At 37.0% G+C, this 27,632-nt stretch overlaps 1 long non-coding RNA gene across 1 annotated transcript; it reads right to left on the bottom strand.

Annotated features, from left to right (window-relative positions):
- Positions 1-1,158: 1,158 nt before the first annotated feature.
- On the bottom strand, positions 1,159-26,656 carry LOC139083107 (uncharacterized). Its single transcript, XR_011539676.1, has 3 exons — positions 26,532-26,656; positions 25,642-25,788; positions 1,159-1,952 (listed from the first exon to the last, which is right to left on the bottom strand). It is a non-coding gene; the product is annotated as an uncharacterized lncRNA (long non-coding RNA).
- Positions 26,657-27,632: the final 976 nt, after the last annotated feature.

The following is a 27,632-nucleotide window of genomic DNA, read 5'->3' as shown; positions in this document are numbered from 1 at the left end:
AATTAATACTGCCATGGGGGATCAAGGAGGACATCAAAACGAAGAAGACGTTTGAGTTTGGCCTTGAAGCGTGATTAGTACTTTAAAAAAATCCCCAAGAATTCAACCAGAAAGAAAATTCAGCCTTTTGCTGTCTCAATTGACTGTCCCGGATGGAAACAGGGAGATATGATACTTACTAACTTGCTTGGGTCTTCTTGGCCATTAAGGGCTGGATGCAGCCAAGTCAGTGGGGCTTGGGGTGATGCAGGGGAAGTGACAGACAGAGCTGCCTCCACTGAGCACTTTTTATGTTCCCTCCAGGTTAAGTGGTATCTTAAAATCAGCCAAGTTAAGTGAAATATGGATATGTTCCAATTCACTGCCTCACTGGGTCACTGTTGGCTCAGCTGGACCTGTTGGGAAAAGGCCCAGTACATGCTCTTCAATAAAGGGCTGCTGCCTTCATTCTGACTTGTATTTTCTTTTTCTCCACCTCAGCCTTGATGCCCTTCAAACTAAACGTTAAAATGAAGACTGGTTAAATAGTAAAATATTCTGAACAGTGCTTTCAAAGCAAGGCATGAATGCTAATGTCAGCCTGATTTGAAAAAAAACAAGTGGAATTATGTACTGGAAAGAAAATTGGCTTTAGGTTCCAAAAAACCAGAATTTGAATCTCAATTCTGTCACTTGACAAGGTTCCTAAGGGAAATCACTTTAACTGTCTGAGCTTCTGTTTTCTCACGTTTAAAATGGGGATAAAGGTGTCTATTTCAATGTGTTATTTAAGATTTAGAATCTATATATGGTGTCTGTACAGTGGCTATAACAGGATTATGGGAAAAGGAATCAGAAACTGAAGGTGAGAATTAGCTTGGCTACTCAACTTAATGGCTTTGTAACTTTAAATTTAGTCATCAATTTCTCTATTTTCTTTTTCAAATATGTAAAATGTAAATAAGTAGAGATTCCCAGGCTCTAAAATATGATGTGAGTTTCAACTTGAAATTAGGTAAGGAAAAACATTTCATAGATTCATTCATTTATAGAGTTACATCAATGTAGAGAACTATAATTTATTCTATAAACATTATTATGCTAAGTAGTTTTTTGATCCTCTAGCCATTTGGTTGCCTTGAGGTAAGCATTCAACAATCTGAAAATCTCCCAAAGTTAAGTTGCACAGTTCACAAGAATATTTATTTCTTTAGATATCAGGTGTACACGTTCTGTCATTTGTTCTAACATTGAAAGGCAATCAGAAATTAAATAGTGCATTAAAAAGAGACATTTTTAAATTTCTTCGTCAATAATGTTTGGATGAAAACACTTTACTTTGGTTTTTATTTCATCTGAATCCACTGTTAACTCAGAGGGTGAACATAGTGGGGTTGTATTTACTTAGACTATGTTTTCCTAGACAGATGACTTAATCTCTGTCACTTTCATCATGAAATCGCTGAGTCTCTACAGCTATTTTGAGAACAGGTTTGAATTCACTTTTCAAACTAAATCTTATAGGGATCTGCATGTGAAAAACAGGCATAGGAAGAATGTTGTGGTTGAAATGAAAGCCCCTACTTCCTCCTACCCCACCTGCTTACACTTGAAATCCCCCTCCCGCAGCTGTCCCTGCAGACACTTTATGGAATCCCCGGGGTTTTACAGAGTGTTTAGTATAGAAGATTGAGCAATATGATAAATTTAACTTGTAAATTAAACTTGCTATTTAAATTAAAAAACTCCTATACTACTTTCTCTCTGAAACTTTTTGTCACCTCCTTTGGCAGAAGAGTTGTTTTGTTCCTCTGTGGTCCCAGAGTGACTTAAAAAAAATTCTTCTTTTTATATAGTGATTGTTAGGAGTGCAGCTTCCAGAGATAGGCAGCCTGTGTTCAGTCCCAACTGTGAGAGACACTTGATGTACGCCTGGCAGATGCCTCAGCCTCTCTTCGCTTCAGTGTCTTCATCTGTAAATGAGGAAAATAATAGTTCTTAGGGTGCTATATAGAATACTACATAGAATATATATAAATTCATATCAATAGAAGGGAAATAGTGTGGTGTAAGTGCCTGGCAATAAGCTTTTTTTTTCCATTGTAATGTAACTGTCTAACAATAAGCTTCTGATTGCCTAGGCATCTTTTTCAAACACATCCATCTCGAATAGATATATTGCCAGCTGTGGGGTGACACAGCTACTGGCTAAACTAAAGAGCCAGAAGTTCCCCCTTTAGAAAGCCCTGGATGACCTAGATAACTGACTGCTTGAGTGACCCTGCTTTTCTCCTCCTGCTCTTATGTTTTAAATTTCCCAATGAAGAGAGAACCCTAGAAACCCTAGGAATCCCACCCTCAACCCCAATAAAGTCATAACCTCCAGTTCTTACTCTCGCGCTCTCTCTCTCCCTGAGACCTCACTGTGTGTCCCCGGGGATGCGAGGTACCCTTCAGGTATTCCTTTAACTCAGCATGATGTTTAGACAGGTGTCCATATTGTTGTGCGTATCACTAGTTTGCTCTCTTTTCTCCTCCATTATTTAATAGACCACAACTGTGTATTCCCTCTTTTGATGAGGGAATTTGGTCCTTCCAAGTTTGGGCCATCATGATGAAACCTGCTATGAATATTCCTGTACAAATATTTTGTGAACAGATGCGTTCATTTCCCTTGGATAAATACCTAGGAGTAGCATTGCTTTGCCTTGCCATTGTATAAGCTTATATCTAACTTTATAAGAATATTTTTGTTCTTTAAATAATCTCTATTGGCTTTGTTCCCTTTCGAGTCTCACTTCCCTACTCCCTGGCCTCTCTCCCGTATATATTACTTGTACTGCGATCCCTGTCTCAGTGTCTATTTTAAGCTTTAATTCTTTTTCTTTTACAATTTTTGTAATATTCTTGTTCTCTGTAATTTTTTTATATTTTAAAATTTAATTATATCTAGTTGTATTTATTTATCACTTCTGTTTGAACTTTATATGCCCTTCCAATTTGAGTTCTTATATATTTTGTACACTCTGTAACTGCTTTTAAATGCATAAAAATGCAATGGTAGATTTTTGCCTATCCTTGCTTTTAGATTTTCTCTCCTTGTCCTTTATCCATTACTGATGATTTCTGGTAGAGTTTTTGACATTATCTTCTAGCTCACTAATTTTATTTCAACAGAATCATTTTGCTAGTCAACCCATACTTGGCACACTTTATTTCAATATTTATATTTGTCAAACTCTGTTATCTCTAACAGGTTCTTCTATATAACTGCTTGTTTCTGCTTCTGTGTTTCTCTGAGAGTATTATTTAAAGTTATTGTAAAGTTTTCTTTGTTTGTTGCATTAGTTCATTTTCTTTGAGTTGGTCACTTTTTTTTTAAGTTGTGCTTTCAATCCTGAGATACCAACATTGTCTCCTGTGACTTTTTTTTTTTTCCAGTTTCCCTGTCTCCTCCTGATCGCATCAGCTCATCCTTCTCCGTTAGCAGCGTTGTGAGAAGGAACTACAGTAGCGTTTCCAGAATGGACTTTCCGGGAAAGAATTTCAGTCGTATCAGTTGCTTCATGAAACATGGGTTTCTAGAATGAAAATTCTGCTGACAACATTTGAATCTTGGAGACTGACTCTTTTGCCTTTGTTAAATCTCCACTCTGTCATTTATTAACGGTGCTACTGGAATAATTTCTTTAATATCAATGAGCCTTGATTAATGACTCTGCAAAATGGAGGCAATACTAGTGCCAATGGAGATTGTCTGAGGCGTTAAATGAAATAATACATGTAAAATGATACAAAAGTTCCTGATCGAAATAAGCATTTTTAAAATGTAGCCTCTATTTTGATGCATTTTGTGATTCTGACTCTTGACTCTCTGAACTACTTGGAAAGACTTTAGGGGAGATCTTCCTAAATGATGTTGGGTAAGTGGTAAAGACATTAAGACATTATTTAAAAATAATTATTTTCATCCTCTTTTTCTTAGTAATCTTGGTGGCCTAGAAATGATGAGTTAATAATTGAAGCAGAGAGGCAAGCTTTACTGAATGAATTGGAAGAATCCAAGTCATCTCTTGGAATTGATAAGATTATGTTAAGAGTAAATAAGAAGTTGCAAGTCCAGGAATTAAGAGCTTTCAACACTTGCTGAAAAATGAAGTGATGTGAGGATCCAGTGAGGATGCAGTAGGGCAAAAATAGTACAGGATACACAGGAGAAATTAAGCAGATATTGGAAAAAGAGAAATTTGATTTGATACAACCCGAATATATTCCCCTAGACAAAGTTGCTGATAGACCCAGCAGCTGCTTCCTGCGAAGGAACTACAACAGCATTTCCAAAGCTGACTTCCCGGGAAAGAACTTGAGTCATAGTCGTCATAGTCACAGTCAAGTTTTCAAGAACTTCAGCTGCTTCCTGAAAAATATGGGTTTCCAGAGTGAAAATTCTGCAAACAACATTTCAATTTTGGAGAATATCTCTTGCACATTAGCACATTACGTATCTCCTAGTGTTTGATTAAAAGTCTAGAAATGCTTCAAGCTTCTTCAGCTCAACATTTCTTAAATGTGTTTGGCTATTAACATCTTTAATAAAGAGTTAAATTATGTCAATGTACTATGACAGTGATGTCCCCAGGAGGACACTTTTGAAAAGTAGATTGTGCCAGAGAGTGGCAAGATGCTCATGAACCCAGTTTCCTGTTCCTGGGAGCACAGAGAGATCACAATTCTAGCATCTTTGTTAGGCCACGCCATTTTTTTTTTTTTTTTTAAAAGATGGACACCTAAGCTAACATCTTTTGCCAATCTTTTTATTTTCCTTCTTCTTCTCCCCAAAGTTCCCCAGTAAATAGTAGTATATTCTAGTTGTGAGTGCCTCTGGTTGTGCTATATGGGATGCCCCCTCAGCACGACCTGATTGAGTGGTGCCATGTCCATGCCCAGGGTCCGAATCAAGGAAACCCTGGGCCACTGAAGCAAAGTGTGTGAACTTAACCACTCAGCCCAGGGGCCGGCCTCAGGCTGGGCCATTGGAATATATTCTGGATGAAAGTGAGATAATCCACTATGGCTAGCAGCACATCATGCATCTTGAAAGTTCAACTGAAGAAAAGGACCACTTATAGAGATGTGGGCAAGGCTAAGGCACCAATAGGTGATGGGGAAACATCCAAGGGATAAGATGAGCAGGGAGGCATTATCACCCCAGCTCTGGGGAAATAAGGGAACAGTGACACTGAAACCTAGTGCAAATGGTAGCCATGGAAAGAGAGCTGCCACTGACCAATCACCCCCTGCTTGGAGGTAACTCAACAGGAATAAGTGAATATGTAACCTGACCTCTCTTCTCCTGCCCTCTGAAATACTATGAATACCTCCCATTAGCTAAACTTAGCCGGAAGCCAGAGGTTAAAGGAGCCCATATGAAGCCCTAGAGAAAATGCAGCTTTCACCTCTCTCACCCCCTCCCTTCCATGCTTGTACTGATTCATTTTCAAGATGGTGGCAGCACAGACTGGAAGGAACCATAATCTATTGTCCCCTCTGGAGCTGTCAATCCACATCACAGTGAGAGGAATGAGATATAATGAGTTTGCTGTATTAAGCTACTGAGGCTTTTTTATTTTTACATCTGCTAATATTAATTGCCTTGATAAATATACTAATCAGAAAATTTACAGCAGATCCTTGACAAACAGCCTTTGCAATTACTGTGTATATATGTTTCTTAATTAGATCTTTAATAATCTGCGTGTTAATTTCATTCAATTGCATGGGTTTATTGATATCACAAAACTTCTTTTTTCTTCTATCTGACACCTCCAGGAGTTGTGATAAATATCCAACTAAATACATGCCCATCAAAATTGTGGTGCCCAGGGTGAGAAAACCAACAAAACAATATCCTTTGCTGAATGCTACCACCTTGGCCAGGGATATTTTTGCCTAGAAGCGTTGCAGTTTACAAGTGCAATTTTGAGAGAATGAGTGCAAATTTCTTGGCAACAATGCTGGATAGATGGCCCACTATAAATATTTCTCCTAACAAGTTATAGTTAATAGAAAGATGAAGCAGTCTATTAGCTATTGCCTACCACAATTTCAAATTGTTCAAAATTAACGGTCTCCCAGTGCTATTTAATAAATGAAATAGGATGGATGGGAGTGCATTTAAAAAGAAAAGTACCCAAAATTTACAAAAAGAAAAAAGCAGCATTTTCTCACCACCTGCTATTACACAGGTGTTGTTCTTATGTAAAATTTAAAAGTGCTCACTAAATGGAAGACTTTTGAGTCAAAACAGTAAAATGACTTACCTGTGAGCAAACTAAAGGAGAAAGATGCACCTTTATCTAACCCGAGAGCTGGCACTCTTTACTCTACAGCAAACTGCCCACTGCCATTGCTACCTTGATACATTACTGGTAGATGGCAGACATCGGCTTATCTAGTGCAATGCTTTCCTGTGTAGTATTTCTTGTTTGATTTTATTGTGCATTCACAACAATTCCTCCCTGAGTGTTGTTCAGTGAAATATTTATAACATTGCAGACCATTAAATAAACAAGCAATCCCTTTCTGAGTCTGTCTGCCCTCAGCAAACCTTTTAGTTCTGCAAAGTTCATTCCCTGGGAGATCTCAGAGAGCCCAGAGCATGGGGTACCTGTGATAATGCCTTTTCTTTTCTCCTTATGCTTTATTTACATCATGAGATATATTACTGAAAGCTAAATAAAATAACAGAAAGTAACATTACAAACACACCAGCTGCTTGCATAGTAACATTTTGCCATATTTGATTTAGATTAACCTTAAGAAGAAAAACCTTAGGTACATTTGAAGTTTCGTTTGGGCCACTGCGATTTTCTGTCTCCATGGAGGAAATTACAAAGTCAAATTTTCTTTAAACTGCATATTTATACTCTTAAAATACTATATATTATTAAAAGTGTATTTAAAAAATTAAATACATGGTAGCATATTATACAAATCCTTCTGTGTTATTAAAACCCAAGTTATTTATGTAAGCTCTGAACGTGTTGATGTATATTCATCTAATTCATTCAGTTTAGCTACTGCTTACAATTCGTAATATGAAAACTGTGGACAAATTCCTAGAGATTTTGGCCTGTGCATATGGATGACTAATGTGGCCATTTATTGTGAAGGGCAAATATGAAGGTGAGAAAGGAGTTTGGAGGCAGAGATCAAGAGTTTCTTTCGACATATTTTATATCCTTATTAAATACACAAATAGTGACCAGAGGAGGCAGCTAGATATGGAGTCTGGAGGCCTGGAGGAACAGCAGGATTGGAGTTATAAAGGAGAAAGTCATTAGCAGGCAAATGGAATTTAAAGGCAGGAACTGTCAAGGGAGAAATTATAGATAAAGAACAAAAGATGTCCAGTTACCTGAGGACTGGAGAAGCTAATATGCAGAGATCAAGAAGAAGAGAAGAATTCAGCAAGGAAGATGGTGGAGTGGGCTGTGTGGTGGGAGGAAAACCATCCATGCCACATATGTATGTGCATTTTCACGTGTGTGTGTCTGTTTCTGGGGCATTGACTTTTGTTTTGTTGTCCATCTGGCCATCCTGAGGCCTGTTCCATGTGGTCTAAATTACTGTAGCATCACTGTAAGTCATGAAATCTTCTTCTTTTGCAGCCAAATACTTCTTCCTTACTTTGATTCACGATAGCTTTCACTGTTTTTTTTGAAACTTCTATTAAATCATTTTGACTCTTTTGATTCAATTTTTGCATGCCTTTCCTTATATTTTTCAAAGCTCCATTTTAGTATCTTGCATTATTAAGACTTTCTCGCCATTTCCAGATGACAATATAGCTCTACACTGCCAGATCACACTCGTGCTCTCTGAGGGAAAATTACGATAATAGATAATATTCTCTTGCTTTGGGCACTGTTATATTTTGAACCATGACATATAGATGGTAATAAGAGATCTAAATGCAATGTTCATGGTATTATTAGCCATTAAAAATGATTTAATCTCTTCATAATAACCCACCATTTGGATGACAAGAAATTATTTCACTGTTCCCTTGTTGGTTATAGAATAATATTTTTTCTATATGTTGCTCCTATAAAACATTAAAAGAGTGGAAGATAATATATCTGATAATTTTAAACTGGATTTATAATATATATCTTCTGTAAATGTCCACACCTCTTTTTTTGCTGATTTTTCCTCTGCAATTTTCTAATTTACATATTTATTAGTTAAATTATCAGTGGATTTTATTTAATGAGGCACTAATACTTTGACAGCAAAAATTAATAAGTGAGATGGTTGGGCCGTAATTGTATTAAACGTCACTCTTTATTTTTAGTATTTCTAATTTGAGAAAAATAATAAATCATAAATTCAAAATGATACCTTAAAACATCACTGCCAGATAAATATAAAGCAAGAATATGACATTATGAAGAAAAGATTTTTAAATTAACTGATGAAAAATTTCTTAAAAGTTTCAAAAGTAGATAAAATGTTAAAACCACATCCACAAAATATAAAACTTTAGATCTTTAGATAGACTCAGTTTAAGGAGAATTGATTCTTGATGTATCGTTCTAAGTGAAAACACATTGAACTACCACTTGTAGAATCTGAAATACAAAAAAAAATTGGTACAATATTTGTTTTTGTCACTGAATAGCTACCCCTATGACCACTCCCTCTCACCTCCAGGAGTGAGGAGCAATATAGTCAATCTAAACTTTGACCTTCTGCCTTCAAAAGGGGCCAAGTACTTGAATTGAGAACCACATAATCTCTAATACATACAGTCTCCACTGTGACATTGGCCAAAAATAAAAGTACTTTATTAATGATGGAAAAACAAAGATGGGTCATATACAATAATACAGCAGTTCAAAGGAAGGAGATTGCTGGTAGACCAGGGTTCAATTTCATTACTGATGATGTCAGATATGTGGAGAATGAAATGCCATCTTCTTACCAAGAAGAGCTTTAGTGAGGGTTTGGCTGAAAATAGCCAAAGAGTCCCCAAATCACAGGCATCCTGTCTGGGAGCCTAGTTTTCCCTGTCACTGTATGGTTGAGAAAGACTGTTTCTGCCTTCAGGGATTCCTGAAAAGTTAGGTGTTACAACCCTGAATCCAGCTTATTCTTCCAAATTCAAAAAATGTAATTTAATAAGCACTTGGTTAAGAGAAGGGGAGAGTCACTCTAAAGCATTGATTTTCAACAGTGGTGATTTGGCTCCCCCACACCACAGGGCAGGTGGCAACATCTAGAGACATTTTTGTTGTCACAACTGTGGGATTACTACTGGCATCTAATGGGTAAAGGCCAGGGATGCTAATAAATATCCAACAATGCACAAGACAGCCCCCAATGCAAATAATTATCCAGTCCAAAATGCCAATAGTGTCAGGATTGGCGTACCCTGTTCTGGAGAAGTCCCTGCACATGGACAGTAGGATGAAGTTGTTTTCCTCCAATAAATACTAAATGCAAAAATAAGTACTAATATCCCTCTTAGAAATGGAATGGATGAAGAATAAATGAATTAAAAATTAAATTACGTATATATGTATATCATCAGAAACATTAAAGATGAGGCTACATTTGTTTAAAAAACAAAGCAGCGAGATCTGAAGGAAATGTCAGAAGATAATAAACAGCTTATTAAAATGTTCTCAGAAAAAAAGTCACCAAATGAATTTACATAATGGTGGCAGTGGTGGCTGGACTGTACATTGAAGAAATTTTAGCCACTGTATTAAAATAGATGTTCCAGAACTTGTCAGGAAACATTATAGAAAATTACAAAAGCATAAAAACATGAGGTAAAACAAACATAAAGAATATATATATGTATATATAAATATATATGCACACACATGTATGTATAGATTTCTGAAGCAAGCAGAGCCAAGAGCAGAAATGTAATGCATAATAGTAAGAAAATATTGAAGAGAAAATCCTTGAATCTTTAGATCAAAGAGTTGAATGATTACTAGGTAACATTCATTATTTTTTTAAGAAAGTTTTCAAATTCCAAAACCATTCAGGAAACAAATCAAAAGAGTAACTCTATAGGGGCCAGCTCATTGGTATAGTAGTTAGGTTCACGTGCTCCACTTCAGCGACCTGGAGTTTGCAGGTTCAGATCCGGGGCATGGACCTACACAACCATTCATCAAACCATGCTATGGTGGTATCCCACTTACAAAATAGAGGAATATGGGTGCAAGAGTTAGCTCAGGACTAATCTTCCTCAGCAAAAAGAAGAAGATTGGCAACAGATGTTAGCTCAAGGCCAAGCTTCCTCACCAAAAAAAGAGTTACTTTACAAAGGAAAAATAATTGCACTTCTTCAATGAAACATTTAGCACAGAGAGACAATTCCAGGATAACAATTATACCTACTCCATATATTGGTTGTGATAACTAACAAGAAGTACACGTAAAATGCCTTGCCTCGTGCCTGCCCAATGACCAGAGTGATGGCGTATTGAAAAGAACTGTTGATGTTTCAGTCAGAAAATTCTTGAGGCTCTAAAAACTTTGGACTTTACCCCAAAGTGAATGAGGTTCCATTGAATGGCTTTGAATCTGGGAGTGACAGAATTGCTTCATTAGTTTGAAAAATTACTCTGGCAGCAGACCTGAAAAGGGAAAAATCCAGGCTTAAAGAAGACTAATTGTAGTCTTTTAGGAAAGTAAAAACACTGTTTATAAGGTATTTAACCAAGTCAGTGCAGTGGAAATGGAGAGGAGGGTGTAAATGTGTGATATTTCAGGTATGTAATCAATAGGACAGGCCAAGTAATTCAAGGTGCCGGGGTGGCAGTTGGGAAAAAGATCTGCTTTGTATTCTTAAGGTTATAAAATATTTTTGGGTAAAAAAATAAATACATATGTGATGTCCAAGGAGATAAAATTATATCTTCAACTAGAACATAGTAGAATGATCTTCAGTTTGTGTTATTAGCTAAGTACTTAATACATTTCCACAATGAATATTTATTGTACTCAGTTCTGAATTAGGTGCTGGGGATAGAGAGGTAAAAACACACACTGTTCCACTTTTTAAAATATATGGAAGGACAGTGGAGGAAATAAATACACAGGAGCATTTTATCTGTGCACGGTTAGGCGCTCGATTAGAGGGAACTATAGTAAGAGGTGGGTAGGTACAGGGGCAGTGACTCCTATATGTGACAGGTTACCTGGAGACTACATCTAATCTGCATCCTGAGAATGAATAGGAATTAGGAGACAAAACTGAGTGGGGAAGTGAGACTGAGTGGATGGAACACCAGGAAGAAAGATGCAGTGGATTGGCATCACAGGCGTTTCCAAAATTCTCATCTTCATAGTAAATTGTGAAAGAGTTCCACTGGTCATTAACAGCATGTAGTTCTTGAACTCAACAAAGCGAGGTAGCATTTTGGTATGATTAGTAGAAATGATGATTTACAGGCACACACTCAGTGCCTATTCTAAATAGAAAGTGAGATACCAGGGATGCTTTTTTCTTGTTATCCTGGAAATGTTTGTTGACAAGATGATGATGGTGAAGACGATGGTGGTGCTGGAGGGGTGGTAGTAATAAAAATTAATCCTTGTTGTGTGTCTCTACACAGAAGTCACTGTTATTAACCCCTCATTTAACCCTGAGAATAAAGCACATGTTGAACTGTTTCTTATCACAAAGATGATTTAACTACTGCTGACTCCACTCTGATTAATCAAATGGAGGTCATTGTTTTTCAACTAAAATTTCTTTGGCAGGTTTCTCTCCCTAGTGTTTCAAACAGTGGAATTTGACATCAATCACACATCAAAATTCTCTCTAATTGACAGTAGTGACTGCTTTCTACAATCTCATTTTATGAAGTAGAAAATTGGTAAATTTGTGGCCATTTCATAGCACAAATGTAAACTTCCTTGAGCTACTTGAACAGCTTTCAGAAATAGTACAGACCAGATTGCTTTTCCTCAGAATTACTTTCATTTTGTTTCTTTATTTCAAATCTGGCAAAAATCATATTCATTGGACCTAGAAGTTTCAGATGAGCTTTTGTTTTCTTTTTTCTTTTTGGTTTTCATGTGAACATTTGAACTTCCTATTCCATGGCTTTATTTTAGTCTACTCGAGCCATAGTTCCCTTTTAAAATCCTTTATTAAGAGTGTCCATCTCCAAATTTGTTTCCAGTTCAATCTTCTGTGTCTTATGACCACTGAGGGTAGATCATTCATAAGATTAACTTTAGGAATTTGCCTTAAGCAACATTTTATTTCCTACCTTAAATCAACCTAATGTGGTGAGGAAAGACTATCATTAAATTAATGTCTATGCTACCTGGAGTTATAGCTACACTTTTATTTTGAAGAATTGCCTTAAGGTCAGCAGCAATTATCTCAGAGATTTTAATAGACATATGCCAACACAGCCTTAATGCAATGCAGTCTTGGAGGTGCATGGTACAAATCAGAAACACAAGTCTATTCTCTCAGCGTATATTAAAAAAACTTTTATGGTTTGAAAAAATATATAATTTCTTTATATAGTCATGTTTAACTTTTACTTATGTAACTTAAACTCAATGTTATGGACTAAATGCATATGTCCCCCAAAATTCATATGCTGAAATCTTAACCCCCAATATGATATTAGGAAATGGGGCTTTGGGGGGTGGTTAGGTCATGAGGGCAGAGCCCTCTTGATGGGATTAGTGCCCTTACAAAAGAGACCCTTGAGAGCTCCCACATCCCTTCTGTTATGGGAGGACACATGGAGAAGATGGCCACCTGTGAACCAAGAAGTGGGCTCTCATCAGACGCTGAATCTTGCAGTGCCTTGATCTTGGACTTTGCAGCCTCCGGAACTATAAGAAACAAATTTCTCTTGTTGATAAGCCACCCAATCTTTGATACTTTGTTATAGAAGTCTGATCTAAGACACTTAAAATTGGAGTCAAATTATAGATTATGATTATAGTATAAGAGTTTGTGAATCTATGTGTGTGTGTGTGCACAAAAGACATGGATCTCTGCACTGAGAAGAACTTTTTCCCAAAGCCAATTATGTTACTAAAAAATAAACCTTTGTTGTGAGCAAGCTCTGAGGTTTGGAATTTATTTATTTTTTTAATGCAACATACCCTAACCTATCCTGACTAATATACACATCGCATATGGTTGACACGATCCATTCAGTTATGCATGTAATGTGCTTACAGAAGTATCTGGCACATGTGATATGCTCAGTAAAAACTAGCTATTGCTATTTTTCTTCATTATTCTTATTATTTTTAGTACATAGCCTCAAATATAGTCCTTGGTTGATAAATGTGTATTATAGCAATTAATGAACTAATAAAGCAATGGCAATTAAACTCATTACTACAGGAGTCAGGTCCTGGAAGGAAAGATAAAGCAAAGTAATAGACACAATTGGAAAGGACTTGAATGGAGAGAATATTTACCAGGTAAAGACAGGGACATGGGAAACCCACAAGAGATGACAAAGTGCCCAGAAACAAGCTACCAAAAGAACCGTTACATCCCTCAGGAGTGAAAGGGCCAGAGGAAGGGTAGTTACCAGAAGAAGCCAAGACCTATAGCTGTAAGCAAGAGTTACCTCACAGGAGTTGTGCCCTTTTGTGGAAGGAAGAGGACCCTCGTTAAGTCTCTCTCTGGAGGACTTAGCTCTATCTCCTCCCTCTCCAGTCTCCAGCTGGTGCTTAACTGGAGGCCACAGTTCAAGGAAGCTGGGTTGATGCAGCCTGTAGAGGTTAGTCTCCAGTGCACAGAGCAAAGTGTGGGTCCAAAGGGGCAAACAGAAAACAATTCAATAACAAACAGATTTTGGCCTAAACCTCATTGGCTGGGCTAAGAATGGGGCTTAAACATTATATGCTAGCTGAATCATGTATAACCAGAAAGCTTTTATTCTCAGCACTACGCATAATAGAATTTTGATTTCATTCTCCTAGGCTCAGAGAATATTACCTCTTAGATGGAGGGAAGGGGCAAGCAAGGATGAAATCAATTCCATCAAAGGAGAGGGGGTGTCTTTCCCCAAGATTTAACGCAATTGCCTAGGCTGCCTCCACCTCAAATGACCATCCTACCCTATTTCTCTTGCAGGAGACATAGCATCTCCCATCTCTTTTTCTGCACTGCTTCATTGTGTCATCAGAAAGAAGCAATTTAAAAAGAGGAGACGTCATCTCAGACAAAATAAGCAGCTTTTATTTATGATCCTAATCACAACTTAAGTTTCTCTCTCAATAATTTTACTCCCTAATATCCTTTCTTTCAACCTACTGCTTTTCAGTATGGAATAAAATTTGGCTTTCAAGTCTCCATTAATACTCTGTTAATATAGTGATTTGTTGATGTTAGTTCTTATCTCCCAGCCCTATATAAATGCCTCTATATTTTAGTTAATACATTAACACATTCATATTTTTGTTATAACTTAGACTGTGGCTGTCTTTCACTTGTTTCACTGTTTGTGTTGTTCAACATCCTAGTTCTTTTATTTTTTTGCTAAATCTGCTTGCTTTTGTTTGTTTTTTAGTGATCGCAAGTTTCTACACCATGGCAATTTTTCCAAAATTTTTCTGTTACTTTTTTTGCCAAATACATTTTTTTTTGCCTTTCCCATAACCTGAAAGTATTGCACCTCCTTTTCTGAAAAGATTGAAGCTCTATGTCAGGAAATCCTATTATTTTGAAAAAATAATAAAAAATAATTTTACTGAAATCTTCTCTAAAGCCAGGCCTAGCTACTCTCCTGCTCAGCACAATTCCTTCCTCTTTCCCATTATGATACCCAATAAGTCATCTGCTATCCTGTCTGAAGAGAGGATGTGGGAAGGCTCCTGAGTTTTTACATCAGAAAAGATAAGGTTTGTATCTAATTACACAAATTATTGAGTAACTTCTGTTAAAAATAGTTTTTCTCTTTTGAGTCTTACTTTGCTTCTTAGTTAAAATGGAGTAATCAGTATCTAGTTGGGTTGTTGTGAGGATTATATTCAATAAATGGTAGGCTTATTTTCAGTTTAAATTTTTTCTGCAACTTCTCTCTGAGGGTTATTATTGAAGAATGACTGAGGAAGTAGAATATCAAATGCTTAATAAAAAAATATGAAATCATAGTACTTCTCTGAAATAGTTCTGTTCTTTTCGGAAAAATGTCACAAATAACATCTTGTTTGTATCCAAATATTAGGTGGGATTGCTCTGTAGGGAATCGCATGACAGACAATGGAAGTCAATGAGTTAGTTCTTGTTTTGCAGAACCTGAGTGCAGAGAACAGATTTAGAAGTTCCTTTAGTGGCCCAGGAATTTCCATGGAGGATAAAGTTGGTCCAAGCCCTGCCCTCCCAATGTTATCAGGCTCCTCTCTCATGAATGAGGCGACCTCAACTATGTTCTGTCATCCACTAGCAGAAAAGGACTCCAAAGAGGAACTCTGCAGTCCACATGCTCATGGTCTTGGAGGACCGACTCCGGGGGCAGTCAGGCTGTGCCATGACTCGCACCACTCAGGCCTGGGAGCAAGATTGGCATGTCAGTGGATGTAGTCCACATCGAGTAGAACAGATTAGGTACTTTGAATTTGTTTTCCAAAGGGAAGGTTATTTGGGGGGAAATTCAGAATAATTATGCTTACTCAATCTCAAATGCCAACACTCAAGAAAAATAGTTTAATTTACTCTTGTAAGAGAAGTTTGCTGGTGGAAAGCACGGGTACAGGAAATTGGCAGAAATACTCTGAATTTTCTATTTATAGGAGGCTTGGCAGGAGCAAAGGAGAGAATATATTACATGAAATATGCTTACTAAATTTTTTCTTTAACAACTCACTGGAAGTAGGAAGTATTTATGAAGATTTTTAAAGCCAAATAATGCCACTGTAAAAAGTACTCTGTAACGAACAGTTTAAAACCATATTCCGAAATTGTTTCGTAAACCCAAATAGACCTTCAATTCAAAATAGGCTAATCAGAACTTAGAAATAAATTGTTGGAGGAAAAAAATCCTCATTCAATATGATTGTATTATTTCACTATGAGGAAAATTCATTCTTGGGATTAATTCTAGTTAATTATTAGGAATCCATGGACATTATTCCATCAATAAATCCTTAGGCACATTGTTACCGAACATCTACTATATATTCAGTATAATCTAAGTGAAATAAGTGATAGAGGAGAAATATAAGGAAAAGCTCGCATCTTTGTGCAACTTTCAGTTCTTCAAGGAGGTAAGCACAGATGTTCAAGTCACTCATGCAAAACTTTATGTAATAAAGAACTGCCTACATGGATTCATCCATAATGGTATGAGCAATCAATACTATAGAACTTTAAAGATGAGAGATAGAGATGAGGTGAATACTGTGTGGAGTAGACAGGGGACACTTCATGGAGAGAACTTGGCATGGCCCTGAATGTTGAACAAATACAAGGATGTGGAAAAAAAGAATGAGAACATTTCAGAAGAGAGAAATTACCTTAGGAAATGTGACTTCCTAGTCCACAGAGAGAATGAAAATAATTTTGTTACATGGTTATTATAGGCAAAGGTGGACATTTTCATGGATCTTGAGAAAGACAATCTTAATGGTCCCGTCCAATTCAGTGGCTCTGAATTAAAAGCTGTCTGAAAGATCAAGGAGGATCTGTTAATTCTAGTCTGGAAATCCTTATGGTGTGTTTTACTTTTTGAAATCCTGGGACATTCTGGTCTCTGTCACTTTGCACCAGAGCTGTAACTGGAGACCAAAGGAAATTCATATTAGCTCCCCAAATCTCAACCAAGTTAAAACCTCTTTGCAAGCATTGTGCTTATTTTTAACCTTTTATTTTTTAAAGAATAGCATTCATATAAAACTATAACTTCATATCTATCAGTTGGCCTGCTTTGAAATTCATATAATTGGAATAGCTCTACATGCATTGGTTTGTATCTAATTTCTTTAACGCAAAATTATTTGTGAGATTCTTTTATGTTGTGTGGTTCTCCAGTTCATTGGTTTTCATTGCTATATTACATTCTCTTAATGAATGTACCATGATTTTTATGTCCACCCTATTGTTGATGTGCATTTGGGTTGTTTCCAAGTTTTTCAGGTTAATATGAATAATGTTCCTATGAACATTCTTATTTATTCCTCTTCGTGCACATGCACATGTATTCCTCTTTTGAAAATACTAAGGTTTGGAATTACTGGGTCATTGGATATGTGTATGTTCAAAGTTAGTGAACAATGACCTACTGTCATCCAAAGTCATTGCAGTAGTTCCAGTAATACCAAGAGTATTCTGGATTCTCATTGATCTGCCTACTTACCAAACATTTAGCAATGTTGGGTTATTTTTTTCTTAGACATCTTGGTGAGTTTGTAGTGTTATCATGTTGTGAACTTAATTTTCATTTGCTTTATTATTGAAGAGGTGAATTTTTTGAAAATAATTTTTATTGGCTATATGAATATCTTGCTTTATAAAGCAGTATTTCTACTATCTATTTTCATTGCATTGTGTGCTTCTTGTTATAATTATTGACTATTTATGAATTCTGAATCCCAGTCCTCTGCTATATGTGTTGCAAATATCTTTTACTAGACTATGGCTTGATTTTTCTCTCTTATTTGTGTCTGCTGTTACAAAAGGATTATAATTTTAATGTAGTCATACTTTTCAATCTCTTTCTTTATGGGCTATACTTTTGGTATCCTACTTAATAAATCTTTGCCTTCCCAAAGTTCATGAATATATTTTTATATTGTATCTTGCAAAGCCTTTTTGATTTTCACTTTCGGCTCTACAATCCACCTAGAATTGTTTTCTGTCTTTGTATAAGTTAACAGTCAAGTTTCATTTGAATTTCATATAACCATTAAAGGAGAGAAGAGAGAATGATTACCAGAACCCAAGGCCAACCCATAGGGAGGAAGCTAGAAGAAGAATAACCTGGATTTACTCTTCTTTTTCCCCTTGATCACATGTCAGGACTTCCAGTGGCTGAGAGCAACAATGGTATACTTCAGGTCAACCTCCCAAGGCAGAATGCAAGGTGGAAACTGGAGAATAGATTTGAACGGACAAACTAAAGATATTTATCACATTAGGACCATGGCCTTTACTGAAGTTAATCATCGGATATTCCTCAAAATGGATCAGATTGGCAAAATGAAACAGAACAGTGGGTAATTAAGAAACATATCACCTGATAAAAACCAGACCATTAAATTATTAAAGCCTTGATGAATGAAATAAAGAATGAAAGTGCCTTGTTATATATTATATGATTATATAATAAGATGTGTTTACTGGAATTAGTATATTGTCCGTTTGACTGGGGTTTTTGGTTAAGGGTCGAGCTTCTGAATAAAAGCTTAATTTTCTCTTCCGCTATTTTATCCCTATCATCCAGCACAATATCAAGCCCATAAAAAGAGTCAGCAGTTTTTCAGTAGTTGAATTAGGGAATCAATGGTGATGATTAACATACCTATGAGCTGGGATCTAAATTCAATCTCTCATATTAGGAGTTGTGGGGAGGAAATTAGTCATAATTACTTGTTCAAATCCAGTGGAATTGGGTACTTTGGCAGAAGCGTTGTAGCTTCCCATTCATTGTGACACCAGGTGTGATTGGTGGGACAGGGGCCCTTGGATTATAAAGCAGGTGCCCTATGGTGGTAATTGCTTCCCCAAGTTTGATATTTAGGGGCACAAGTGGGACAAAGTTGTTCATATAGTATTATATCAAGTTAGGAACTAGGGTAGAATTAGAACTCCACTGGGAGCCCCAATTCACTCATTTACGAGAAGCTGAAGCGAAGAGAGGCAGGAACGATAGGTCAAAGCTTATGCTTCACGCTGTGACTGATCTCACAGAAGGATGAGCATCCTCGTGGGTTCCTTTGCTTCTTCAGTCACGTAGATCATCCTCTCTGCTGCAGTAACCCCCATCCTTAATCCCAAGCCTCACCTTTACTCTACTCCATCACAACTACCTTATATGTCCCAGGATTCCATAAGGAGAGGCCTGTATTTCAATGAGTGAAATACAGCCCCAAGAAGCAATGGAGTAGAACAAAGATGCTAAATCATTACCCAGACTTTGTTGAAGGATACAGAGATCAGGAACTTGAGGACAGGTATAGTCAGTTAAAATAAATTTTCCCCTGCTCAACAAATTTCTCTTTCTTACAACACCATGATTATTTTGAAGTTAATTACCTTTTTGCTTAACACCATCTTCCTCAATAGAAATTGCAATTGGATCTATAACACATGCAGATAATGACTCCGTATTTGTTTCTTTTTTTTTCCTTAGAATTTATTTTAAGATAGTCCTTCAGTAGAATCCAGAGAAAGGAGAAAAACAAAAAGGAAAAGCAAACATGGGCCAGAGAAAAACAGAAATCTCAAGAGATGTGCTGCAATTTTATCCACAGGATTCACTAACCAAAGGGAGTAAAAATTCAAGTGTGTGCATTATAATTACAATGGATACAACAGAGAAAAATCCTACCTAGCTTCCCCCAGGGGATTCCTGGCCTCCATGAATTCCCTCCAGCTTAGGTGGAAGCCCTTGGGTGTCAAACAGTATTTGTCACATCCTTGATGCTGGTCTTTATTGGGCTGGTCCAGCAGCTTCTGACCATGCCCATCTTTCATGGTGAAGAACCCTAGAGCTGCCAAGTTGTGTGATCTCTCTGGGACATTGTGTTCCCAAGGCCCCTGGTTCTTTCTCATGGCCCTTCACTGTGACTGCTCACGGCTGGTCCCTGGGACCAAACCAACTGAGTCCAGAGTTGGGAAAGGAACAAGGCACGGCAGGGCATCAGCTTCCACAGGGGATCAGCTGGCTGTCCCTCACTCTGCCTGCACCCCAGCAGGACTCTTGCCCCTATAGAGACCTAATGGGAAGTACCTCCCTGCCATTTGGGGTGACAGCTGCTGCCTATTCTTTCTCCCACAGTCCCCACCCTTAGCACCTCAGGTTCTCTGTCATGAATTTTCTCTCTACTTGTTCTTGTCTTCTAGATATTCTTATATATAATACAAAGCAGAGGAAAACTCTAAAGTTTCTTTCTGTTTGTATTTTTATGCTATTTCTGCATTTTATGCTAGAGAGCTGCTTTCAACTGACTGGTGAGAAGGAAGATGTACTGCCGTAGTCCAGGGCCAAGCACTGGTTCCCTGCACCTCAGTGCCCAGCACTATGGGCCGCACCCAGCCCCCACTGCACGTGGCCTCATGCTGGCCCCAGATTGACCTTCTCCATGTGCAGGAGCTCTGTGTGTCACAGAGCTTCCAAGATTTTCCTTATCTACCACTGACGGAGAGCTGACTTTGACTTTCTAGGTTTCTAATTAAAACAAAACAAAGCACTAAAACAAACAAGTAAAAATGAAAGCAAGGAAAAGTCCCTGGTACTTCTTACGTCAACACATAATACTGACGCAACTGGGTGGCTGGAAGCAGAAGGTGATGGTGAGAATGAAACAATACATGAAACATTGACCAGCTTAAACCAGTTTTGCTTCCTTAAAATGGATTATTGATTACTCAAACCTTGTTTAATAACAGAGACAGTACTGTACATGTTCCAGGCTGGAACTCATAGCCACAGGATGACCTCAGAACCAAGAATCTTCAGAGATGTTGCCATTAGAGCCCTTCATGAGGCAAAACATCCTTCAACAAGGAAAATATAGCTTCCAGCAGCCTAAGAAGCTTTATTACCATATATAGACTGATTCAAGACTGGCTAATCAGCTTAATTGGGCCCATCTCAGCTTAGCAGACCCTAATACCTTAAATTTTGCCCCAAATCTTGGATAGGGGAGACAGATTTGAGAACCTTGCTTCCTGTCTCCTTGCCAGTTGACCTCTCAATAAAGCTCTTTCTTTTCTCAAAAGCTGGTGCCATAGTATTGGCTTCTATGAGTGTTGGGCAGCGAGCCCTTGATTGCTAACAAAAAGATCTCATTACATGGCCAATCCAATAACATGTTGCTGAGACCGTGGGAAGTTCTCTCCATTTAGGGGGAGATAGGCAGAGAAGTCCACTTTGGAGGACCTTTCATTTTGATTTTGTTAGCCAGAATTTGTAATATGGTTGTCAATTGCAATTCTCCCCTCCAGAGCAACTCCCCTACCACCACCACCAAAAGAGAAAAAAATGTTATAAATTTTGCCTCTAGGTCTTTGTGTGTGAGGAAGATTGGCCCTGAGCTAACATCTGTGCCAATATTCCTTTACTTTATATGGGATGATGCCACCGTGTGCCTTGATGAGCGGTAGTATGTCTGTGCCCAGGATCCGAACTTGCTTAACCACTAGTTCACCAGGCTGGCCCCTCTAGGTATTTTTAATGTACACTGATTTTAATATAGCTGAAATTTACATCAGTTTTTGAACACAATCAAGTTAGAGAGTGCCACTTCCAAGTTTATTTCAAGAGATTTAATAGTAGAAGAAGAAAACAAACTTTTTCTTATTGATTCCATGTAAAATTAAATTGATGACCAAGCTTATTGGGGCAATACAGATACCCATATAAGTTCCTAAGCTCACTAGTCAGTGTATCAGGCATAAATTAGGCTCCCCTCTCACAGGTATCAGTGAAAATGCCAACTCTTATTGTCTGGTCTTCACCATCGCATCTGAAAGTCAAAGCAGTACTCCTAATTGCTCTGCTAAAACTTCTTATATACACAGAAAGCGCTCAGTCCCAATACAGAGTAAGACATTAGAAAATACAGCATGAAGTAAAGTATCTGTCCATAACTAGATCCCTCAAGAAATTTATAAATTATTCAAACACGCAAGTACCCAATCTCACCAGAACACTTAATGATGTACTTTTATCTGCTCATGGCCACATGCCGTGCACTCAGCTGTAACTGTCCTTAATTGTGAAAATATGATAACATCTAGAAATCCTTCCTGCTACAGGCATATTTCACTGCCTGGGAGGGTTTGCATAAGGAGATAACAGATCTTTTTGTGTCTGGATCAGACGATTTGCTTCTCACAACCAAAATCCTCTACAACCCCTGGTCCTTCCCAAGCCTGGCAAGATTTTGTGCCATTTTTATCTTATGAAAAATGAAGATAGGTCAACTGTCATATAAATACAAGAGTGACAGTGATAGCACCAAACTTACAGAGATATAGTTCTGTATAAGCTTCATAAGCAGAATAAAGCAACAAATACATATATATATCCATCAAATGTATATATTCATGCAAATCCATACAACAAATATGTGTGTATGTATATATATATATATATATATGTGTGTGTGTGTGTGTATGTGTAAACATATATACACCTGCTTTTTGCCACTAGGCAAATCCATGATGGTATTGTGATGGAGCAGGGGCAAAGTTGAGCCAGGAAAAAGACAAATGGCCAGTCTTCTCAGAATTGTGTTTGGGTGATATCCTCCTTCTGCCACGTCGAGACAAGCCTTGACACTGTCTGGTACTGTGGAGAGGTTGGTCAAGCCCTTTAGGCTTGCAGGAGCCTCTGGAAAGGCAGCTCTGTGAACCTTCTCTCTGCTTTGTGTTGAAGTATAACATGGTCAGAGATGTGATGAGTCACAATGGTCAGAAATAAGAGATAGTCAAGATACAACATCAAGATTCAAATAATAAAAGTAGATCCTGGAGTTAACTATTGAGTAGCAGGGTGATGCAGCTGAAAGTGAAAGCAGTGCTTGTTAACAAATGAGAAGAAAGACAGAATTCAAAATTCAAAGTATATATTCCATTCTTCTGTTGGAAGAAATGTAAACACCAAGAACAGCATTGATGTGAAGTGTCAGCTTTGGATCAACACTTAATTGATTGGGACAAGACTGAAGAAGAGATTATGAAATTGGAAAAGAAAGTGGGCAGAGTTACTTCCAATTAAGAAAGTGATTTTACAAAATCTCAGTAGGAACAAGCTCCATGGCACAAATGCAAGCAGACAATCAAAGACAGGACAATTACAACATGTGCAATGAGTTGGAAGATGGTGAAATGTCCTCTCCCCAATTCCACTTGCAAATTTAAGGGTGCCATTCAACATTATCCTGAGCATGACATAAGGAAGACAATTTCCAAAACCAATACCAATTTAATGACTATAAGTCCAATAGTTGTTCAAAGACTAGATATTAAAAGTACACTCAATCTTGAAGAGAAGATAGATTATCCTACCTAATGCTTAGATTTTTTCAGTTAACTTTCAATTAATAGTTACTAGGGGGAAAAAAGATGAATAGACCTTTCATGCTGGTCTTTGCAGGTATTGGATAACTGCCTATTCAAATGGAATTGGAATGTTCTAAGTATCCTAAAGGTCTTAAAAGTATTTGTATATATGATGGTGGATAAAGAAAAGATAAAAGCACAAAGTTAGCATATTGTTATTTCAAAATCTGGAAGAAAGAACCACCTGGAAATGATTGTGTTAACGTTAAAAGATTAACTCACTTGGTTTTCAGTGAAGCAGGTAAGATACTGGACATGAGACTTAAGGTCCAGATAATAGATTTTATTGGATGTGCATCCAGTTCAGCCGATAGTTTTAGTACCTGCAAATTGGTCAGATACTGTCCATTTGCCTGATATGATTTGAAAGATCCTACAGCTGGATATGTTAGCACATTAGCTCTAACTGCTGCAAATATGAGGCAAAATGCTGTTTTCACCACTGAAGAAGATAACAGATCTCTTTAAGTCTTTCGAGAGACTGAATTTCTAGATTATCTTTCAAATAAATCTTGTTGTTTGTCTGTAGAAAAGTGGTTGCTAATGGTTTATCAAGTGACCGAGATTCGGAATGTCTGCACTGGCATTGCATCAAGAGCAGAGGAATTGGGGGGCGGCGAGCATTAGTGGACTTTCAAACAGGAGAAGCCACAACACTAATTGCTACTGATTTAGTGTGTCTGAGGTCTTGTTTGTGATGTAACACTGGTCTGTATTTATGAGTTTTCCTGAAACACTGAGGGAAAGATAGGAAATAGACTGATCATTTGAAGCAACTTAAATACTAGTGTTTAAAAATAAGTAAAATAAAATTACTTAAAAGAAATGAATTTGGAGCTAAATCTGGCCTGTGGCATTTTTATATCACATCAACATTCCTTTCTGTCTTCCAAAAGTAACGCTCCACGTGATTTAGGGCAAGGGATTAGCTTCCCTTGTAGTTAGAGTTTAAGTTCTCTCAGATCAAAATCTGTGACATCTTGGAGGACATGATAAAAATAATAGTTTCAGAGTTGAAATTTTTGGTGAGATAGACATCACTCATTTCCCACTAAAACCCTTCTTCTTTTTTTCCTGAGAATTGACTCCTGTTTTGGTTTAGTCTATCAATACGACCAATTAAATATATTCACATATTCAGATGTTCTTTCCACTAGTAGAGGTCATGTGACCCTGGTTCTGATCAATGATAAACACACAGACTCAGACAGCGCGCACTTTTGATAACCTTCTTTCCCTCTCTGCCTTCTAATGTCTATAGCAGAGACAAATGCCCTGAGGCATTGAGTGGTCATCCTGTGTCCAGGAAGAGGAAAGCTATACACGTATCTTGGCAGAGCAAGGAGATCGGAGATGCCTAGGATATTGGACGTTGATGCCATCGTTGGCCTCTGTCTTGACCTGGACTCTCAACACAGTGATTCTGGCAGCAGGAGATGATTAAGCTTTGTGTTCAGGCTTTGTTAGTCAGACATTTTGTTTTGTTTTGCTTTGATGATTGTTTGGTTTTGCAGGTGCACACATTCCTAAATGATACACATGGTTATATAGTAATCACCTAACTGCATGTTAATAGTTAAATCACAATTAAATCGTGGAGGGTAGCCACACACACAGAGCGATTGCTTTGAGACTCCATGATATGTTGAGGCAAAGTGAAGATACATGATAAAAACTTGAGGTTATTATCAGAAATATTTTTGAGTATTAGAAGAGTAGCCATTGGTGGATCATCTTATGTAAGTTATTTAACCTCTCTGAGTTTAGTTTTCTCGTTCATAATATTTGAATATTAATAATTAATATATGAAATTATTCTAAAAACTTGTTATAAAGGACTTTTCAAAGTGCGTGGAACATAAAGAGGTATCCAATGTTTCTGGGTTCCATTTCCTCTTATGTTTCCCATCAAAATTTGATCGTTGTAATCGATCACACAAATTGTGTCAAACTAAACCACTGATAATCTTTTATAAACATGAGAACTCAGAAAAAAATGTTAAATAAAAATCATCAATCATCAATTTCTGATTGCTACTACATGCTGTCCTCACAAAGTGTTATCATATATAGATGTTTGTATGCACACACACACACATGCACGTCTGGTGTATGTACAAAGTATCTATTCATGAGATTGTCAACAACACAGGGTAGAAGAGAGGCTGCTTCCACTGTGTTTTTCATAGAAGATTCCTGAGTAGTTTAAATGGCAACATTTTGAAAAATTTAGGAAGGCTGCACAATATGGAGCTTATACAGTGTAAGTCTTTGGACAGTTTGGTTTTCATACTGGTTTTTCTCAGAAACAGTGTGTCAACACCAATGGAAAATAAGCATGTCACAGGGGTCATTACCGTTTAATTCTGGGCTGTGTGGTCAAATCTCAGATGGTTTGTTTCAAAGAAGCTCTACACAAAACTCTCTATACATCTTCATATAAGCAACCGATTAAGTAATTCTTCATTTAGCAACGTTATTAACTACTTTTCATGCACTTCCAACTGCAATACATAGGTTAAAAAGAAACTTTATATCTTTCTTTTCAATACTCTTTTATCTACATTTTTCCTGTATCGTGGTTATAATAAACACTATTGTTGCTATTGATTCAATCACATATTGCTTTATATTCTCATAAAAGATTTTATTTCAATGTCTAATTATTATTATTTTTTATTGTGGTAACATTCGTTTACAACATCAGTGGCAAATTATTAAAGCATAATATTAAAATGTTGGCTTTACTATGGTGATTTTTATTAAAACTTTCAATTACAATTGATAGATACCATTTGTTATTATATAGTCCTTCAGCAGGATGCTGTTTCAGAAAGTTAATTTTCTCAGGATGATAAATGTGTTGGCCAAGATCTCACAAGTAGACGATAGGGAATTAAGACAAAAACCTTTGTCCTGCTTTCTTAATCTGATAATCTTTAGAAGAAATATAGAGTTTAGCAAAGAATCTGTTTGGAATCCATTTTTCAGTACCAATAGGCATGGATTTTTATTGATTTAGTCAATCCAAAATTTAAACTAACCTCAATTATTTAAACTATGCACAAAAAGAGGAATTGATTTGAAAGACTTTTTAACAAAAGAAAATGTTTAAACATCAGACTTAATGAAGCTTGCCTTAATTAAGAAATCAAACCTCCTCTTGGGTTCTATTTATTCAGTAAGTCATGAGAATCAATAAACATACATCTGTATTCTTAAATAAAAGACCCAAATGGAAACTTACCAAATATAAATCAGAAATAACATTTTTGTCAAAATATTCTCCAAGGTCAGACATACTCTCTGTCTGAACTAGAAGTAGATCAGTTCTGGACAGTGAACTGGATCAGATGATTTCTCCAAAGACCTAGAGTTGCTAAGTTACAAAGTCTTCCCAGAAGCCCTCGAACCTTCTAGAACTATTGGTACAAGCGAATAGTAGGTTTTCCAGCTACAAATTTTAAATAATACTATTTCCATGATAGACTTTTCTAAGATCACCCCAGCATCCAGGTAAAAACCCGATCCCTGCCACAAACTATGATTTGATGTTATCTGTTTGGGACTATACTTATCTATTATAGGGGAATAGTTCCCACCTGGAGGGGTTATCACGAGTGTGAGAAATCATATAAGTGAAGCACCTGCCTTATATTGGATGCTCAATACGTCACAGTCACATATCCAGATGGTGTTGAAATTCAATGGGGAATACGTGACTTATTCCACTCTGCGGTGAGCATACAATTCCTGAAGTAGAAGATGGAAATGGCAATTCAGCTCTTTATGTAGAAGACGTTGTTATTTAGGTTTAATATGACGGGGGCAGGCACTTTTGTTTTGTTCATTGTTGTAGCCCCAACTCCAAGATCAATTTCTGAGTTACACTAGGTTTTCAATAATTATTTGATGAGTAAGTGATAATCTTTTTTCCTCTTTCTAGAGGACTGCTGCTTTACAATGCTTCAGATCTCCTTATTTAGATACTGAAATATTAGAACTCTATACCTCTATTAATTGGCCTGATATTTATCTTACCTGGCACCAGGAAACCCACTTTGCACAAAACACTTGGTCTTCCCCAGGTAAATTAGCCTCCTTATCAGACTAGCTAAAACATGATTTAAGGATCAGGAACAATAATTGGGTATATTTTTCCTTCTGGAGCATATTATCTTGAATGATTTCCCCTATAAGTTACCATTTCAAATAGTAGATGAAAGATGCAATTCCTGGAAGTATATAAAAGGCATAATAAAATGAATCACAACCAAGCTTAAAAGCTTTTTTGAAGGCAGAAATTAAAATGAAGTGTAGTTCTTCATCAGATGCAAATAATAACTTA

The sequence above is a fragment of the Equus przewalskii genome, chromosome 4 (assembly GCF_037783145.1).
Source record: "Equus przewalskii isolate Varuska chromosome 4, EquPr2, whole genome shotgun sequence".
NCBI classification, from domain to species: Eukaryota; Metazoa; Chordata; class Mammalia; order Perissodactyla; family Equidae; genus Equus; species Equus przewalskii.
This window is presented reverse-complemented; position numbering and strand designations above follow the sequence as displayed.